This window comes from Megalobrama amblycephala, linkage group LG21 (genome assembly GCF_018812025.1).
Source record: "Megalobrama amblycephala isolate DHTTF-2021 linkage group LG21, ASM1881202v1, whole genome shotgun sequence".
In the NCBI taxonomy this organism is placed as follows: Eukaryota; Metazoa; Chordata; class Actinopteri; order Cypriniformes; family Xenocyprididae; genus Megalobrama; species Megalobrama amblycephala.
Window position 1 is genome coordinate 30,665,950 of NC_063064.1, and position 13,831 is coordinate 30,679,780.

A 13,831-nucleotide genomic window follows, 5' to 3' on the forward strand; every position below is an offset into this window, starting at 1 on the left:
ACAATGGAGTTTGAGACTCACTGTATGTCATTTCCATGTACTGAACTGCAATTCAATGGCACCTTTAAGGTAAACTTCTGAATCAAGATTCACCTTTCCTTTCTATACCTCGAACCCTTCTGCATGAGATTTAGAGCAGGGGTCGAGGTAAGGAAAGGGGTAGCGGTCTGAAGTACCTTAGGATTACTCACGGGAAAAACACGGCACCAGTTCCATTTTTTCGTAAGTAGAATAGGGAAGGTGTAGGACATACAGCGTAAGCTTTTTGAAGAATATGAAAGTGCGGTTTTGGCGGAACCACTTGGAAGGTGATCATTTGTGTTTATAATGCATATACATTTTAATTTTTTTTTTTCAAAAATGTACGATTATTTTTGTAGATAAGACCCTTATTCCTCATCTGGTATTGTTTAAAGCCCTTTGAAGCTGCACTGAAACTGTCATTTTGACCTTCAGGCCATTGAAGTCCACTATAAGCAGAATAATCCTGGTATGTTTTCATCAAAAACGTCAGTCCATCGGTCGTATTTTGTAAACTCCACTGTTGATGCGAATACCAAACAAGTGAACAGCATGCACCGAAACAGACTTTTAAAAAAAGGTGGTTGAAATAAAATGCTGCGTGAACTCAGCTGATCAGCATGTTCAGCGCCCAAGTCCCACCCCTGAAAGTTCCTGAACTTTGATAAAGGACTACCTCGTGAGCAGGGGCTTTCTGATGGGGAAATATTTACCCAGAACTTCATTTAGACATGGTTCCTGTGGTCGAAACACACCGAGTACCACCTTAAAGTCCCTAAATCTTGGAAAAAGTTCCTGCAGTGGAAACATGACTGTAGACAGGAAGTCGTATGTGGGAAGCGTAGAAAGGGAAGCACTATAAAGCTTTGATAAAGGTCCTAGATCACGTAATTTACAACTTTTTGAATCTTGACTGAAAGTAGGGTTTGATGAAACAGGTTTGAGCAACACACATAGGTGTCAAAAGCAACAAAACTCTCCCTATAAGTTATGCTATGTAGGCCTACATAACTTTTTCCTACATAAAATAATCTTATATAATTCTTGTATAATTGATGTATTAGTTTAGTTGTACATTTTAGGGGTTCAAGCATGAAGTGCTGAAATATTGTAATTGCTTAGATTTGTATTATTTTTCTTCTGCTGTAAAACTGATCGTGCAGCCCAAACCGTAAGTGCTAGAGACTTGAAACTTTGTCAGATGATAGGACAGAAATCAAGGAGAGGATGACAGAGTATGACCCCAGTCGGCCAATAGGTGGCACTACAGCGAACAAAAGTTGAACATCGCTAATAACTCCTTGGCTCAAGACGGACAAAACGTTTATCTACGATTTCATTTGCGCCTGGAAAAATTTTCCACCATTTTGAATTTTGTCCAAAACCTACTTTTGCGAACTAGTCCTAGGTTTTTCGCCCAATCAGAACCAAACCAGTGCAGAAATGTTCTCTGGAGTCTGTATATCAATAATAATAATAAAAAAAGTAAAAAATTTAATTCACGGTCATTAAGGGACGCCAAAATGTACAATGTGGGTGGAGCCACTTTTACTAAAATGGCTATTACTTGAGAACGAAATGAGATATTTGCACCAAACTTGGTACACTTGTGTATGGGCTCATTCTTTGGTCACGATAAAAAATCGCGTCAATTGGACATTAGGTGGCACTATAACTTGGAAAAAACATGAAAACAGCTGTAACTATGCAACCATTGGTCCGATCAAATTGAAATTTGGCATGCAGTGTCTTGATCGAAGGGGGCATGATGGTCTATGAGGACATTGCCGTATCTCAAAAAAACATGGCCGCCATCGGCCAATGGATTTTGAGCACCTATTAGACAAGGTTGACGGAGGCCGATCGGAACTAAACTCAGTGGGCATGTTCATTCCTGTTATCTCAGGGAACTGAGATTATGCAAGTAACCAAAATGTTTCTTTTTGATACGGTTCACTCGCATTGTGTCCGTTGCTGATGCTTTGGGAACACAATCCAAAAGCGCTGAGCTACAAACACAGAATGGAAGCCCATCCTGCGAGCCCAGCCCTAGGGTACTCAAGGTCAACGGCCCTTAACAGGCTTTCAAGGGCCGACACTACATTGAAAAATACCCGGGGCGAGGCAAAAGTGGCAACTGACTTTCAAAGTATCCCAAAATTTCCTTAAGGTAGACCTATTCTTATATAATTGTTGTCTTGGTTTATTTGGTGCATTTACTACTAATGTCCATCCCATTTAGTGCTGGTTCAATTCTGCAGATATTAAGAGATTGCATATTGCTGCTCATTAGCATTAGGAAACCTTCGGGAATGGCTTTTTTCACAGAATAATAACTTATCAAGAGCCATATAACTTTTTACCTCTTTATATCTTTTGCCATAATGATGAAATAATGAAAGAAAATAAATAAATGAAACAGCTCACCATGGAAAGACAAATACAGCTGCTTTTTTTTATTCTTTATTATTTAATTTAATTTTCAGTTTATTGCATAAATGCAGACAAAATGATGCCCGAAGTCTCTAGAAAGTTCAATGAACACATTATTAGTTATACACTGGGAATGACAGTATAGAGAAAAGCAATACACATACTACATAACCAAATAACATTTGTTTTTAAATGAAAACAAAAGTCTCATCAATTGTTGGATTATAACATATAAAATAAAACATTATATGTTTCCATATTGATAAAGTATAATATTGTGTATTTCTATATTTTCAGGTTTCTGTTTTTGTGGCTCCTCAGAAAAACCTACATGCAAATATTTTAAGTTAAATAATGCCTATATGATAAATGGCTACATGACTACACAAGACACTTCTGAACCCAGAACAGATACACTGTTTTTTTCACCAATTGAGAATCCAGTTCCCAGTACTTTGGCCTCCACTCCTCCCACACCAGCAGATAAACCTGTATCAACTCCAAGTCCAAGTTTCACACCAACTCGACCGGCTTTAGCAGATGCACTGGCAAGTTCAGCTCGAGCCATTGCTCCGAGCCCAGTCTCACCGATTTCAGCTCCAGCTGAGGCGTTGGGACCTTTGGCTTCAGCCTCGAATACTCTGTATTCAGCACGAGCTTCTCCAACTCCTGCTTCTGCATAAGCTCCAGCCTTTTGAATACTCATTCCATGGTTTTCAAATTTTCCTGCGTATTTTTCAGCTCTAGCATACTTGCTTTTTGTATAGGCATTTCCAGGTCTGTCAATTGTGTCAGTTACATCATTCGGTATATTAGTTGATGGAAATTGAACTCTTGCCGTTTCTTCATCTCCAAATAAAACAAAAGAGCTTTAAATTAAAGCAGATAAATACAGACATTTATGAAAAACAACAAGCTTTGAATATGAATTTATGCCATTTCAATGTGTCAATGTGACATAACAGCTCTAATTACTCTTAGTGATCTGCATCTTCATAATATGTTAGTATATTTTACATAATGTTTATTTTACCTAAATATATTTTTTGTAATAGACACTTCAGTTTTTTTTTTTTAAATATGACATAAATGACCTATGAATATTCATAATATTTATGCATAATACTTATAATATTTATAAATATACCACATTTAGAAAATGAAACATTTTATAAGTAAATATATACAGAAATAAAATACATTAATAAACAAATGTGACCAGTCACGAAAAGTAGGGACACAAGTCGGTTCTGGGGCATTTTGAGTTATTCACAGATTCTGAAAGTGTAGTCTCCAAGCTTTCCAACGATGTGTAACACATGGAAATCTGATAATATTTGGAGAAATTGTGGCCATTTGAAGGTAGGCACTCAAAAAAGCTCTAATGGGAGAAAAACCCCTTTAAAGTTTCTGCAGCTCTCACCTGTTCTCACCTGCTGGGAGTGACAATAGGGCTCATTTACATCTCATTTAGATAAGCCATACCCCCTGTAAAGCTGCATGGACCGCATACTATTAATAATAAAGGATAATGTGCATTGTAAATGTCAGTAATTTATCTTTTTTGACTTTTATAAAAATGATTTAGAGACTGAAAATGATTTAGAGATAACATGTTGCAAGACACTCCTTTAAAATCTGGCCATCATTTTTAATGTTATTATTTTAATGTTTATGTAAAGTTTATGTTATTTGCTGGTTTTCTACATAAAACTTGGTGAATTGATTTCACGCCTTGAGGGCCGCGAATTTACAGTGAAAGGACCCGAGCATGTAAGGTCGGAACGTCCAACTGGTAGAATCTGACGGGCGAAGACCAGCCGGCCGCCTCACAAATGTCTTTGATTGAGACTCCACTGGACCAGGCCCACGATGAAGCCATGCCTCTAGTGGAATGGGCCCTAACTCCGATGTGGCAAGTTGCACCCACAGAGGAGTATGAAAGAGCTATAGCGTCAACAATCCATCGTGATAGACGCTGTTTTGAGACTGGGGACCCTTTGGTGTGGCCACCAAAACAAATGAATAGCTGATCAGACTGTCGGAAAGGCTGTGATCGCTCGATGTAGACGCGTAAAGCCCTAACGGGGCATAAAGATTCCAGCTCTGGCTCGTCCGATGAATGGGGAAGCGCAGAGAGTGAAATATAAACGAGGTGGGGGGGAGTTTGCACGGGAGCGTTTTTGGGGGGGTCCGGCCGCGGCGGGACTTGCCCCAATCCTCTTCCTTCTCAGACTAGGATGACTTAGGGGTCACAGGGTCCAGCACAATCCTGGGCCGGGGTCCCTGGCGCCTGGGGAAGGAGGAGCGCTTAGAAGGGCGCGAGCGCTGGCGTTGCTCCTTGGGTGGTGCTGCTTGGGAAGCAGAGGGGGCGGGCTTGGTCTCCTGAGCCGGCGCAGGCCTGGGGCGGCTAGAGGCAGACGTGGAGCTAGAGCGTTTCGGCAAGAAGTGTCTCATAGCCTGAGAGGACTTCTGCGCCGCAGTAAAACGCTCTGTGAAACCCTCCACCGCGGGTCCAAAGAGTCCTGACGGGGACACGGGGGCATCCAAGAAGGCCGTCTTGTCTTGCTCCTTGATCTCCGTCAGATTCAACCATAGTTGGCGCTCCAGCACAACAAGGCTGGCCATTGACCTGCCAATGTCCTGGGCCATGGCCTTCGTGGCCCGCAGGGCTAAGTCAGTAGCGCTGCCGAGGTCCTTAAAGGCAGGCGCATCAATACCGGACTCGTCCAGAGAGCGGAGGAGTTTGGCTTGAAAAACGGTGAGGGCCGAGCGGTGGGTCGTGTGAAGGTGGGCAGAGTAAGGAGCGCGCCACGACTTTGTCAGCTCCTCGTGGACTTCAGGGAAGAACGGGGCGGAGCGCTGGCGGGGCCTGGCGGCGGCCTGGAAGAAACCACTCGTCCAAGCGCCTCCGCGATGGCTCCTCTGGCGGGGCCCAGTCGAGGTCCAATTCCTCTACGGCCTTAGACAGGACACGGAATAACTCGGCGTCCATGCCGGTGCCGTGTTCAATGGGCTCCAATGAAGGCAGGGGGGCGGGGTCGTCCGGCTCGCCAGCCCATGCTTCATGCTCAGAGGTTGCCATGGATAAAGAGTCGAAAAGCGGCTCTTCATCTGATCCACCGAAGGAGACAAGGTCGCTCGCATCTACCGAGGGACGCTGGTCTGGGCGGGAGAAAGAGACGGGGGTTTGCTCTCTGTGGGGAGAGGGCGAGGCATGCAGGCGCTGGGCCGACGTGTGCTCGCCCATCTCCATGCACTGAACTGTTCTGCCCCGCGGTCTTTTCCTGGAAGGCGCAGGAGACGGGAGGGAATGAACAGGGGGGTCGCTCTCGGAGAAGAAGCGGCCCGCGAGCGCAGAGACGCTAAACTCATGCATTCACAGTGTGGGCATGAGCCGCCGGCAAGCGCGTCATCCGCGTGGGCAATGGCCAGACATCCAACGCACTCCCCGTGTCCGTCATCTTCGTGCAGCGGGGCTCTGCATGTAGCACAGTGGTGAGGCATTGAAAAATGCCGGCAGCGCCGTGAAAACGGCGATTGGGAGGCTCTAAACGGTGAGGGCAGGGCTCGTAGCGGTGAAAACTGCTGGAAAGTTGCTCTGAGGCGCGATAAGGTGACCGCGGGACGAAGCTCTCAGGGCGCGCCGGATGGCGGCAGGAGACACGCTGGGAAGCGGCCGGTTCACGGGAGGCGACGGCTCGACGACGGCGCGAAGGCGACAGTCGGCGCGGGCGCTGCGAGGATCCGGCGAGTCAGCTGGGTCCGCTGCCGGGCCTCTTCGACGGTGACAGAGCTTCTTAGAAGGCGGCGAGCTTCTTTCCCGGCGAGCAGGCTTCTGCGAGGATCAGCGAAGAGAAGTTTCAGTCGTCGCTGAAGGAGAAAGGACTGATGGCCTATGGCGAAACGCCCGCTTATATAGCACATTACCCCGCCCCTTTTGGCGGGAATGTTCGCACGCTCTCTCCCCATAGGCCGCGCAGCTGAGCCGCGCCGCCATTGGTTCAACAACTTGTCTATGAGTGAACCAATGACAGTGCAGTTACACTGCGTTATTGAAAAGGCTTCAGTGCGGGGAAAAAGGGAGACTTTTCCCCCATACGCAGTACGAGTGAAATATCGAAAGGGAACAGCAATACTGTGAAATATTATTACAATTTCAAATAATGGTATTATATACTTTAAAATATAGCCTAATGTATTTCTGTGATGCAAAGTGTCTGAACAATTATGTTACCTCTGTGGCATTTCATATAGGCTTTTAGCTTAAAAGCATGCACATTTCGAGAATTATTGATGGATCCTCATATGTTTATGTCAATTTTCTATACAGAGGAGTAATATTCAATATTTATTGTCATCACTATGAGTTCTGGATTCTGTGTTTTCAATTCATACTCACAGCCGGAGGGCGCTCTGTGCACATTTAGTCCACAAATTCATCCAAAGAAGAATAGGAACCAGGAACTAACGGCATGTCTTCTAATCTAGAGGTCGCTAACCATCATAGATATATACACTAGATGTCGCCTTGGCTACGGCAGTTCATTGGAACGAATGCGTCAATAGAGCCGCCATCTTGGAACAGGGGAGCCACTCCTCTTTAATGCATCAGAGTCAATGTAGGCAAAGGTCTAACGGAAATAAAATGACCATAAATCGTCATGAATGCGATTTTCTAGGGGTTTTTTTTTGGTTCGTTCCAACGGTCAGACATGTATTTATCATTGAGTCCAGAGAAAATTTAAGGTTTTGATATTAATATAATCTACTTTTTAAAAATATAATACATAGTGCTAGTAGGCCTAAGTTTATTAGTCACATTCTTCCACTTGAGTAAACTAACTACTTACATATAATTATTAAAGAATAAAACAGAAAAACAACATGAAAATCACCACGGTGGTAGAACAAGAATGGTGGAGTTTGTAGAAAACAATTTGATTTCATATTTTTATGATTTTTTAAAAGATGTCTGTATAGCGAGGTAGTCTATGACTTTGACATATAATTATTAAAGAATAAAACAGTAAAACAACATGAGTCACCACAGTGGTACTTAATTGGGAACATGTATAACAAGAATCAGGTGAAGTTTGCAGTAAATGAAACTCATTTTATTTATTTTTTATGAAACTTAAAAATATTTATACCGACACTTAACACCTACCACACAACCTCATGTAGACGCGCAATACATTTTAAGCATAGATGGCGTCGCATACAGGTCGCGGAGCAGGCGCGTTTATCCGTGGAAGGTCGCGGGGCAGGCGCGTTTATCCGTGGAAGGTCGCGGGGCAGGCGCGTTTATCCATGGCAGGTCGAGTGACAGCAGTGGCAGATCGCGGGGCAGGCGCGTTTATTCGTGGCAGAACGCGGGGCAGACGGGTATAGCCGTGGCAGGTCGAGTGACTGGCGCGTATATCTGTGACAGATCGAGTGGCAGCGGTGACAGGTCGAGTGGCAGCTGCCACTAGTGGTGACGGGTCGAATGACGGGTCTCAGTGGCAGCTGCCCCTGCAACGCAAAGATTTTACCCCTACTGCGGTTTTCCTAACTGTCAAAAACTAATGGGTAACTAGCATGGATTAGCTGCGGTCGTTAACCAAGGACTGAAACAAACCAACGTAACCAGAAATATAATTTCGTAACATTCAGTATCATAAAACACATTCTCACTTGTAAAATGTAATCCCTTGCTGTCTGGTTTTTAGATTTATTTCGTTTGAACATCCATACGCAGCACAAAAGTCCGCCATCGTCCATGAATTCAAAATACAGGCGGAGATTACCTAGCAGCATTACCTAGCTACTTCCTATGACAAGACCCCTGTTCCAAGATGGCGGCGGTTTTGACGCATGCTTAGAACCCCAAGGCGATATCTAGTGTATATATCTATGGCTAACCATGGCTTTAACATACAGATCAACACTTTTCAAGACAATAAATACACGATTGAGACGATGTATGCATGTATTGCCTCAGAATTTGCCTCTGAATAGCGCTGGCTCCGTGGGCGTGGCCGCATTAGCGGGTAATGAGCTGAATCACGGACTTCTGACATGTGTCTCTTTTCATACAGATTACATAAACACAGAATGTTTGTTTTCGATTTGACTTACACGATTTAAAACCTGACATTTCAACGTGTCTTTAGACTTAAGTGTATTTATTTTTGTGATTAGTATTCACTAAGTTACAGTTCATTTTCTGAGAACTATCAGATTGGACTTCGTTCAGAGGGAGACGAGAGATCACGCATCATGTTAGTTTTCTTTATGTTACAAAAAGCACAACATTGTGTTTTTACTCTGAGCGTACACAAATAAAAGAAGACATTTTATAGTTTCAATTGATATATTACTTATGTCTCTTTGACAAAAAATGACAGAGTATTTTAAGTCTGTTTTGCTGCAATGTGCACAATAAGTAGCCAAGAAACAAAAGCCGGCTATCCAGTATGGAAATACACACAGACAATGACACGCCCCTACTGCGTGCTAGAATCTCCGAAACACAAGCCGATTTCAACCTCAAAATGCACGCTTTTAAATATACTAAAACTGCTATCTCAAACACGGAGAGGCTTCTTCGTGCTCTCAACTAACAGATTCTGCAAAAAAAGAGAGAAAATCACCAATTTTGAGAAAGAAAAAAAAATGCTTCTTTCTCATTTTGCTCGATAGTTGTGCTGCCGACTTGTGTCCCTGGTTTCCGTGACGGGTCACAAATAACAAAAATGTAGATTGCAATTTGAGTAAATAAAGACTATTAAAATGCACTTACCAGATATTTCTTTATGTCCAGACATTTTTGTGAGTCAGATGTTCTCAACAGGGCTTTGATGGAGCTGTGTCTTGATCAGGACCGCTGCTCCACCCTTATATAGCCTACACAGAAACGAAAGTGAAAGTGAAATTGGGTTTTTCCCTTGATCTCTTTGAATTCACTATGGAGTATTGTCACTTAAAACTTAAAGGATTAGTTCACTTTCAAATATAATTTTCCTGATAATTTACTCACCCCCATGTCATCCAAGATGTCCATGTCCTTCTTTCTTCAGTCGAAAAGAAATTAAGGTTTTTGATGAAAACATTCCAGGATTTTTCTCCTTATAATGGGCTTCAATGGGCACCAGACGGTTCAAGGTCCAAATGACAGTTTCAATGCAGCTTCAAAGAGCTTTAAACGATACCAGACGATGAACAAGGGTCTTATCTAGCGAAACGATCGGTCATTTTTAAAAAAATAAATAAAATTTAAGTTTTATAAGCACAAATGCTCGCTTTGCTCTGTTCTGGGATGCGCATTCGTGACGTCACGTAATACGCAATTACGTTGAAAAGGTCACGCTTGACATAGGCGGAAGTACCAAGTCAGTGTTTACAACTTGAACGTGCAAATACTAAGTTAAACACCGTTTACAAAAAAAGGTAAAACAACAATGTCAGACGAGGAGAAGATGAGTTTTTCACCCTGCCCTACCTTTTTGAACCGGAATACACAGAGGAAGAAATTAGGCAGTTGGAAGAGACTGCTGCGGCGACACACACCTCTCCAGCATCGGGCAGACGTGGTGGTGCACATGTGGCAAATGCCAACCATTGCCAACAGAGGAAGAATCTCAATGCTGCCACGACTGGACCATTTCAATCCCGCCATCGGTGAGTCCCTGTTTCCATCTCGCTGCATTACCGGACAAAATGGATTTCCACCGTTACTAAGCAACAGCTTCGCACACCGGACGCGAAGCTCAGCACCGCGCCACGTCTTTAAAATTCAAACGCATTGTTTTCTATGAGTGTACACACCGGCGGCAACATTCGGCGCCTGTCCGCGGTGCCCAGCGCCACAGAGCGCCATGTACATTGTTTTACATTAAATGTATATTATATTTCTCTCAAATCGTCGTTAATGTACATACTGACTTCACCCTGTGCTGCAAGATACATTAGTTTTACACTTTGTTTAACAGCTTGAATAAAGTCTATAAATGTATAATAAACATAGCCTTTTCTTTCATTTTGCTTTGTTGTGCCATTTTCCATGTACACTAACCTCAGTGCGAAATATTAAAGCATATGTAACGTTTCCCTGTTGATGTAAAACACTCCCATTGTGCAGCTCTTCTATCAGGAGTTGAGTCAAAATTGAGCTCACGCGTATATAATGTGCGCGTCCGGTGTGCGACCCCCTTTAAAGGTGTTTTTGTTCTGGTGGAGAAGGGTATGACAGTCTGATGGCACTGACAACACAGGATGAAAGAACCATTAGTTGTTTTACCTTTTTTTGTAAACAGCGTTTGACTTACAGTGTGTCTCAATCAGCTCCCTAGTTCAGTAGTCACGGCACTGATCAGGGAATCAGCCACATTCACTTTCATGATATACTGATTCATGACCTAGGGAACTAGGGAGCTGATTGAGACGCAGGGTTAGTATTTGCACGTTCAAGTTGTAAACACTGACTCTGTACTTCCGCCTATATGTCAAGCGTGACCTTTTTAACGTAATTGCGTATTACGTGACGTCACAAACTCGCATTCCAGGACAGAGCAAGGCGAGCATTTGTGCTTATAAAACGTAAACTTTTTTAAAAAAAATTTTTAAATGACCGATCGTTTCGCTAGATAAGACCCTTATTCATCGTCTGGTATCGTTTAAAGCCCTTTGAAGCTGCACTGAAACTGACATTTGGACCTTGAACCGTCTGGTGCCCATTGAAGCCCATTATAAGGAGAAAAATCCTGGAATGTTTTCATCAAAAACCTTAATTTCTTTTCGACTGAAGAAAGAAGGACATGGACATAGGGGTGAGTAAATTATCAGCAAAAGTTTATTTAAAAGTGAACTAATCCTTTAAGGCAATTGCACAGACGGTACAATAAACATAAACAATATTTGTTATGTAAAACCAATTATTAAAACAAAATTCATTGAGCATGACATCATATCCCTTTTGTTAGAGTGTCCAAAAATACAGTTCTTGAGCTTCTCCTAAGACCCTGAGACAGATTTTCCTGAAAAAACCTTGCACACACTCCTAAAAATAAAGGTTCTTTATTTGCCTCTATGGTTCAATGAAGAACCTTTAACATGCACAGAACCTTTCCATTCCATTCTTTATAGCAGAATGTTTTTTAGATATTTAAAAAGTTCTTCTCACTAAGGGTACATTTGAATGACAACAATAGAAAAATTTTCCTTTGTGTTTTTTTGTGTACAGACGACAACTTGTCAAAATAATCCCCGTTCATGCAGATCCTCAAAAACAACTAAAAACGCTGTATTCAGAAGTTGGCGATGTCACTTTGTAAAACACTACGGGGACTATTGACTGAACACGTAACACGCATGTGCATGATGTCACTGTTTTCACACATTCGTGAGCAATTATAATAGGGTCCTAACACCATCGGTGCTCGGGCCCTAATGAATTATGAAGCAAATGCACAGAACATCCTTTATTTTTACTGTACGTGTGTGTTTGCAGTGTGCCTATCTCACACGCTCTTCCTCGCTTGGAAGAATTTACATTTTACATTGACATTTATGCATTTTGCAAATGCATTTATCAGGGTATGGATTTTATCACTTTGTCCTCAGCTTGAAGATTTGCTGCCTCATCCTCATATTGAAAGTAAAGTCTCTCTGTGTTTTTAGGGGCTTTCACATTTACCAGTAAGCTACATATTAAATCAGTCCTGGCATTTTTCTGGTATATAAAGCTGTAACATTAGCAGCAAAGAACCAGTTCAATCCAATCCATCTCAACATGATCATGTATGAGGTCTGGATGTGCTGACGTAAGAATAATGAATCTTTAGACCAATCCTAAAGTTCAGTTGGAGATGATGTGATGATTCTGCATTGTTTACAGTAAGCACCGCTGTTTTTTTTAATATAGTTTTTCAATGTAAACATGTACTAGCCAGTATTATGTATTGTGATACATGTAAGTTACGATGACATTTTTATAGGATACACGACAACTGTGCCTCAACAACGCATTATACATGTATCCATTAATGCATATGTATACTTAGTATGTGTAATTCTTTTTTTACGATTTATAGCATGATTTGTTCCTATGTGTTAAACTATGACAGTGAATCATGAGTACAAGTTCATATCTTTGTTTTATGTGGATGCAGTTTACATGTTCTGTTCCAGTGAAGTCCTGAAAAAACTTGAATGGAAAAGATGTTGCCTATGTCTTATCTTATTGTGCTTGCAGGTGTTGTTATTTTTAGAGCCATGTGTAGATAACGTGTGCATTTTTAGACTCTATGGAAGTGTGGAGAACTTCCCAGGTGAAAAAAGTACACTTCCATAATGTACTTAAAGTGCTGTATTTTTGCACACTAATTTTGTACATATACTAAAATTTCTTCTTTAGTACTTCTTAAGGTGATAAGTTGTACTCAGCTGTGCTATTTGGAGACACCATGAACTAAAATGTGCTTTTAACATACGATCTCTGCATTAAAAAATGTTTTAAAACATGTAAATATTTTTTTTTCATCAAAGCCTGTAATTGCAATACTCCCACTGTTTAGTGCAATATCTTTCTAAACTCAGTTGTTCATATTATTCATAATACTGTAAATGTTTATTATGACTAAACCTGTCTTTATACTTTTATATTCTTATATTTTATTCTTAAAATTTTTATTGCTATGTTTTTTGTTGTTGTTGTATTTGTATTTGTGCACTGGAAGCTTCAGTACCAAGAAATACTCCTTGTGTTTGCAAGCACACTTGGCAATAAAGCTCTTTCTGATTCTGATAAGAGTTTGCACTCCATTAGTAGTTAAAAAAGGCACCAGATGGGGTGTGTGGTTTGTTTATGCACTCCAATAGGGGTGGAGAGACACAGGAAGCCATCAAAGGCAGACAGTGTAAGTTTACTCTCTCCATTAGGGGTGAAGAGATACATCCTGAATTCTGGAAATCTTGGGACTTATTTAAAATGAAAACTGAAAGTCTTTCAAATCACATGATGCAATATTTTATTCACAATAGAACATAGGTAGTTGAAACAAATGTTTCAACTGAGAAATTTAAAATTTTATGCACAAAATGAGCTCATTTCAAATTTGATGCCTGCTTACAGGTCTCAAAATAGTTGGGACAGGGGCTTGTTTACCATAGTGTAGCATCTCCTCTTCTTTTCAAAACAGTTTGAAGACGTCTGGGCATCGAGGTTATGAGTTTCTGGAAGTTTTGGTGTTGAAATTTGGCCCCATTCTTGCCTGATAGAGGTTTCCAGAGGTTTAGACCTCATCTGGAGGGGAGCAGATGTTGCTCTAAAACCTTTTATTTACCTTTCAGCATTCATAGTGCCTTTCAAAACATGCAAGCTGCCCATACCGTA